The sequence below is a fragment of the Liolophura sinensis genome, chromosome 6 (assembly GCF_032854445.1).
Source record: "Liolophura sinensis isolate JHLJ2023 chromosome 6, CUHK_Ljap_v2, whole genome shotgun sequence".
In the NCBI taxonomy this organism is placed as follows: Eukaryota; Metazoa; Mollusca; class Polyplacophora; order Chitonida; family Chitonidae; genus Liolophura; species Liolophura sinensis.
This window is the reverse complement of record NC_088300.1, coordinates 30810543-30816745: the sequence shown is the minus strand read 5'-3', so window position 1 is coordinate 30816745 and position 6203 is coordinate 30810543.

Here is a 6203-nt window from a genome sequence, read left to right as displayed (position 1 = left end):
AGTAAACGATTACTGAAATAATGTTCTCAAAAAATTCCTTCCTTCGTGTGAACATGAGGGAAAAAAGGTGAGGTGACGTCAGAGTCCACCATAGAATTCAAATATTTTAATGCCTTTCAACACTCTAAAAAAAAGCAATTGCAATTATTTTTAGGCATAGTTTTCAGTTGTCTGTATGTTGAAGCTTACTTCATATTTTACCTTTCTTTTACTTTAACGAGTATTGCATGCTGGAGGTGCCCAAGATTGCCAGGGTTGCCATATTCATAGTTCTTTGCTCAAAACACCTCAGTGGGCACAACACGTAACTTAAACACATCTTCAGGGACTGGTTGTACAAAGGTTGATTAAAAGTTTAGCCAGACTTAAATCTTAATACCAGTCTGGGCCCAAATGCAAAACTAATGGCACTTTAGTCCAGACTAAAGTTAATTCCAGGCTTATTAAATCTGTTAATACACTTTTGAATAACTGGGCTCAGTGCAATTCTTTTATGGAGTGTCCAGTCTAGTGTTACAGATGGCCTAATATTCACTCACTGAGATGTCCTTGGACCCCTCTGGCACATTGGTATAGGCTTCCTCTTGAATGTATCTATGTACCCTAATTCTTCTAAAAAGAAACCTACAGTTCCTGCTACAATTATATATGTATTGGCTAAACTGAGCAGAACAGGCGACTCAGATTTTAGAAGAAATAGGATATGTATGCTTTACAGGGCTTTTAAGTCGTGCTTAAAATTTTTCTGTAAAATGACCATGAGAAGTCGTTCAGTGTACCTCTTAATGAGGCACTGTGTTTGAATGCAGGTGATTGGCTTGCTCAGCTGCACTTAAAACAAAATCAGATGAAAAAGCATGAAATCTTGTTTGCAAATATGTTCTTTAATATTTTTAAAAAAATTTTCTCGCAAAAGAAAAGTGTACTGGAAAATATTATCTCTTTAATGAAAAATCAAAAATAAATATTGAAGACCATATCTACAACTAGCCTTTCGCACTCTTTCATCTGAACTTTATGTAGTTTTTATGTTTTCTCCACCTTCAACCAGTTTATGATAGAAGTTTTTAATGGATGCTACCTGTACTGAAGAATATTTCACTCCTATTAACTGATTTGACTGGTGTATTACACTGTACTACAGAATATTTCAATTATATGAGGGCGGCCAGAATTGTGGTGGAAGGAAACCGGTCAGTGCCCGTGGGAACAATTGCCATCTGGAAGACCTTCCCACTTACGACCAGCACAGAGAGAAAGCCAGCACAATTTGAACTCACAACAATCGCTTTGATAACAGGCTCCTGAGCCATTGTGCTCTGCCAGCATGCCAACCACTTGGCCAAGGAAGCCCCTTATTTCACTCCTATATGATAGCACGAATTTTAGGAGTGAAGGAAAAAACCAGAGGGCCCATTGTAAACTATGAGTCTTGGGCAAGTAAATAAAACACAAACTTTCTAACATTTGACACTTTCATCTCCAGAAAATCTCAGTGTAGGTGTAAATGTCATACTGTTCCAAGGGAAGTTATTCCAAAACACTTCCACCCATAAAATTGACTGCCCTTGTGTCAAAGAAAAATTCTTGTCATGGTGTTAAGCAATACATGTAAAATCCACCTACATGGCTGTATGAGGGCTGTTGACCCCTTATTGGCACCAAGGCCCCAGGATTAGTGTAGGCTCAGAAATCTAGAAGTCTCTGTCCAAAACTACTGACCTTTTTGTTTCCACCATGTTTTACTGGGAAGACTAACAGATCACCCTTGTAAGAGGTGACGAAATGGAGATAAACCATTTCTAACAGCTCATAGGTCTGCCAGCAACCTGCGGATGGTCGTGAGTTTCTCCCAGGTTCCTCCCACCATAATGCTGGCCGTCATCGTATACGTGAAATATTCTTGAGTATGGCATAAACACCAATCAAATAAATAAATAAATAAGAGCTCATATCCATAAGGCATACAAAGATGACCAGATTGTATCTGATAAAAAAAAAAGACCAATATTCTGGAGGACAAACTTCTAAATATGGTGGTGATGTAAAACATACACTTTATTTGGTTTCCCTTTTTTTCTGTCACAGACAATATTCATACAGCGTGTAAATCATCTATTTCAACAAACTGGCCTCAAAGTTCCTGTGTAATCAAATGCTAGTACTTTCATTTGTCCATTCAGCATGGAGACATGATAAGAACCCATAAAGCATGAACAAAAGTACATGTATGATACTGGTACATAAAATTAGCTGGAGGTGTTAGGGTTCTGTCATCTTCTGTTATGGACAACAGTTACTAAAGCAGATAAGATATCTGTGTACAATGCGTAAAAAAATTGGTCTTCCCTCGCTCTCCTGCTGGATTGGTTGGAGTTTCACATCAAGAATTCTATCACATACAATATCGTCAGATGGCTTTCTCCTGTGATATATACCGAGAAAAAGTGCCATTGTCACTGATAATTCCAAAATTAAATGATACCTATTTACAACTGGTACCTGAAAATATAGGACAAAACTAAAAAAAATGGACACTTAAAGTTAAGATGTAAACAAAATGCCGTTAAAGAATGGTAGACCAGACCTTGATGCCAACAACTAATCAGGGAACCTGCCAAGTGATAAATAATGCAAACATTCACAGCATTACTGTTTCAGTACTCTATCTTTTTTTCCAATTGCATTTTAAATAAAACAAAAGATTTTTGTGGCAATGTTAAAATAAGAGGCAGAAAAACAATTCATAAAGTAAAGTCAAAAATGACCTCAAATCACAAAACATTATCCTGAGCAACATTTACTACCAAGAACAGCCTGAAAAGTTATTTACACTACATGCAACATGTGCCTTAGATAAAACAAAAACGTCTAAAATTCTGAGTGTTAATGCATTCTTAGACAATAAACAAACATGCTGCAATGTCTACATATAGCACTACAATCACATACATGTATAGTTTGTTGTCGCACTTTAGAGATAAATAGCAAAAACCTTCAATATAGAGCCATACAAAAAATTCCATGTCAGAATTCTTACCTAATATAGACCCAATTCTCTATCTCATCACATATTGCTGGTAATACTGGTTGAGACTCGCACATGGATCATGTTGAATAAAATAAAGACAAACTTTGAAGAATCTTCACGTAATAATTGTTTACTTTGTCGTGCTTTCATTTGAGAACTCCCATGAGCCTGTCACCAATGCGAACCCTGTGACTTCAAGTAAAGCTGATGCTGGCTTTCTCCCCAGTCTGCTGATAACCTACAGATGGTCGTTTCCTCCGGGTTCTGACCTTTTTCTCCCACAATAATGTTGGCCACTGTTGTGTAAGTGAAAGATTCTTGAGTACAGTGTAAAACACCAATCAAATAATCAAACCCATCATAGTTAACAATTTTTACATGGAGATGCTCTGAAATTCATCTTGGATACTATATTAAAACAATCAGCTTTACATATATTTTATGTGTAAGGACTGGCAACACAGGCGACACATCAGACTTATTTCACTGTGTAGATCACATCTCAAATTGCCATTCAATCAGTGTACATATGTGAGAAGGTCTACAAGCAACCAGCAGATGGTTGAGTTTCCCTTGGGCTCTGCCCAGTTTCCTTCCACCATAATGCTGCCTTTCTGTTGTATAAGTGAAATATTTTTAAGTAAATATACCCAATAAAATACCAATCGCTTCAATAAATAGGTAAATAAATCAGTGTAACTGTCACTTTGAGGAATTAAGATATGCAGATGCAATACAAGCTTAATCTCTCCACCAAGTCTTTCTAATCCTCCAACAGCTCACAGCATTCCCTTTCATACACCTATATCAGATGACACCGTCAGGCTGTAACTTCATGAGTAATTAGACTTACTTCCAGTCTTGGCAACAGCCTGCTCATTTCAAAGGTTGATCCTGTTACATAAATGGCCATCCTTTAAATCTTTGCTGCTAACTCAACAAATAGAGAATGTGAGTAAGGAAGGTTCTTATTTTATTTTACTCAGGCTATAAATGAAAACTAAACTAACACTGAGAAATAGATTTTAAAAAATGAAAATCCCAATAAATAGAGAGTTTATTTATTCATTTGACTTGAATTTTAGTGTACTAAAGAATACATCTATTATGCCACGGCGACCTGATGGGGAGTGGGGGTGTGGGTAACGAACATAGCCTGGGGGAGGGGGGGACCCACAATCATCTGTAGGCTGACCTTTTCATGTACGACCAGTAAGGAAGCCAGCATGAGCTGGTCTTTAACAGCGATTGCACTGGTGAGAGGCTCCTGGCTCATGGTGCTGCACTAACACACTAGCCACTTAGGCCCCAGCTTTAAAGAATGACATGCTTAATGAACATACTTTAAATGACGGTAACCTAGAAGAGGTTCCCTCACAGAAAGGTTGATCCTGTTCAAGTGATCCTTCCAATAGATAATGTTTATGTGTATTTACTGGTTGTAGAGATCCCTCTTAATGTCCAGAACTCCTCAAGTGATCTTTTCAATAGATAATGTTTATGTGTATTTACTGGTTGTAGAGATCCCTCTTAATGTCCAGACCTGCTGGAGTCATCCTTCCAACAGGTAATGTTTATGTGTATTTACTGGTTGTAGAGATCCCTCTTAATGTCCAGACCTGCTGGAGTCATCCTTCCAATAGGTAATGTTTATGTGTATTTACTGGTTGTAAAGATCCCTCTAAATGTCCAGACCTCCTCAAATGATCCTTTCAATAGGAAATGTTTATATGTATTTACTGGTTGTAGAGATCCCTCTTAATGTCCAGGCCTGCTTGAGTCATCCTTCCAATAGGAAATGTTTATATGTATTTACTGTTTGTAGAGATCCCTCTTAATGTCCAGGCCTGCTTGAGTCATCCTTCCAATAGGTAATGTTTATATGTATTTACTGGTTGTAGAGATCCCTTTTAATGTCCAGACCTGCTTGAGTAATAATACTCAATTATTGAGTAATAATTTCTTCTGCTCCCAGTCGCCAAAAACCCAGTTTCTTCCTGTCATCAAAAACGCAGTTGGTCCCAGTCGCCAAAAAACCCAGTTGCTCCCTGTCACCAAAAACCCAGTTGCTCCCTGTCGCCAAAAACCCTGTTGCTACCAGTCGCAACGTCGCTCTACATCCGGCTTAATAGAACAATGTAATCATAAGGTATTCAATGATCCCTTGTACATTCCATTACACTTTGATCCAGGCAATCGACATCTCAGGAAATGTGTATTCCTCAGGGGATGTGCCCCATCAGTGGATGTGTCCTCTCAGTGGACGATTCTATCGTCAGATCTTGAACATGAAAACAAAAGGACTTGCTCTTAACAAATACAGGCAACATTTTACTAACTTTGTCTTTCGTCTTAACAAGTTTTCTAAAACAATTCTTACACATCAGCAGTTCGAATATTAAGTCTGTGTTCTCCACAATGTTATCAGCACAAAGCATGTCAAAATGGTTTTAATTTATTTACTGCTAAAGATAACCTTATTACAAGTACAAGTACAGTCCACTACAGAAACCAAATTTGCACATGGAAGAAAAATGTGCTTGATTTCTGGTGTAATGTCATAAACACTGACCTGTGAGCTACAGGCAGATATATCATGCATGTAGCACACAACAGTGTATTAATGCCACTGTCACAGAAGAGACTTGCAGATGGTTGTGGGTTTCCCTGGGTTCTGCCAGGTTTCCTCCCACCATGATGCTCACCGCTGTTGTATAAATGAAATATTCTTGAGCATGGTGTAAAACACTAAATAAAATAAAAGAAAAATTGGTCTTCCATCAACCTGTGGATGGTCGTGGGTTTCCCCCAGGCACTGCCCAGTTTCCTCCCACCATAATGCTTGTCGCCGTCATATAATATTCTTGAGAACGACATAAAACACCAATCAAAATAAATAAAAGAGAAATCCATTAAAACACATTAGCAGATTAAGACAAGAGCATGTTACACATACATGTACTAATTGCCTGGCCTTGCTTGTCTTTGAAGTGAAATCGTCCAATCTAAGACACTGAAGGTCTCCTATATCCTTACATGCAGATGTCAATTGCTTAAGTACAATACCTGAAACACTTTTCAGCAGCTATGTTAAATTCATAACCTTCTCATTAGGACCTTACTTTCTACACGTACCTAACATTCCCCATAAAATTAATTTTTGTCACTCTTT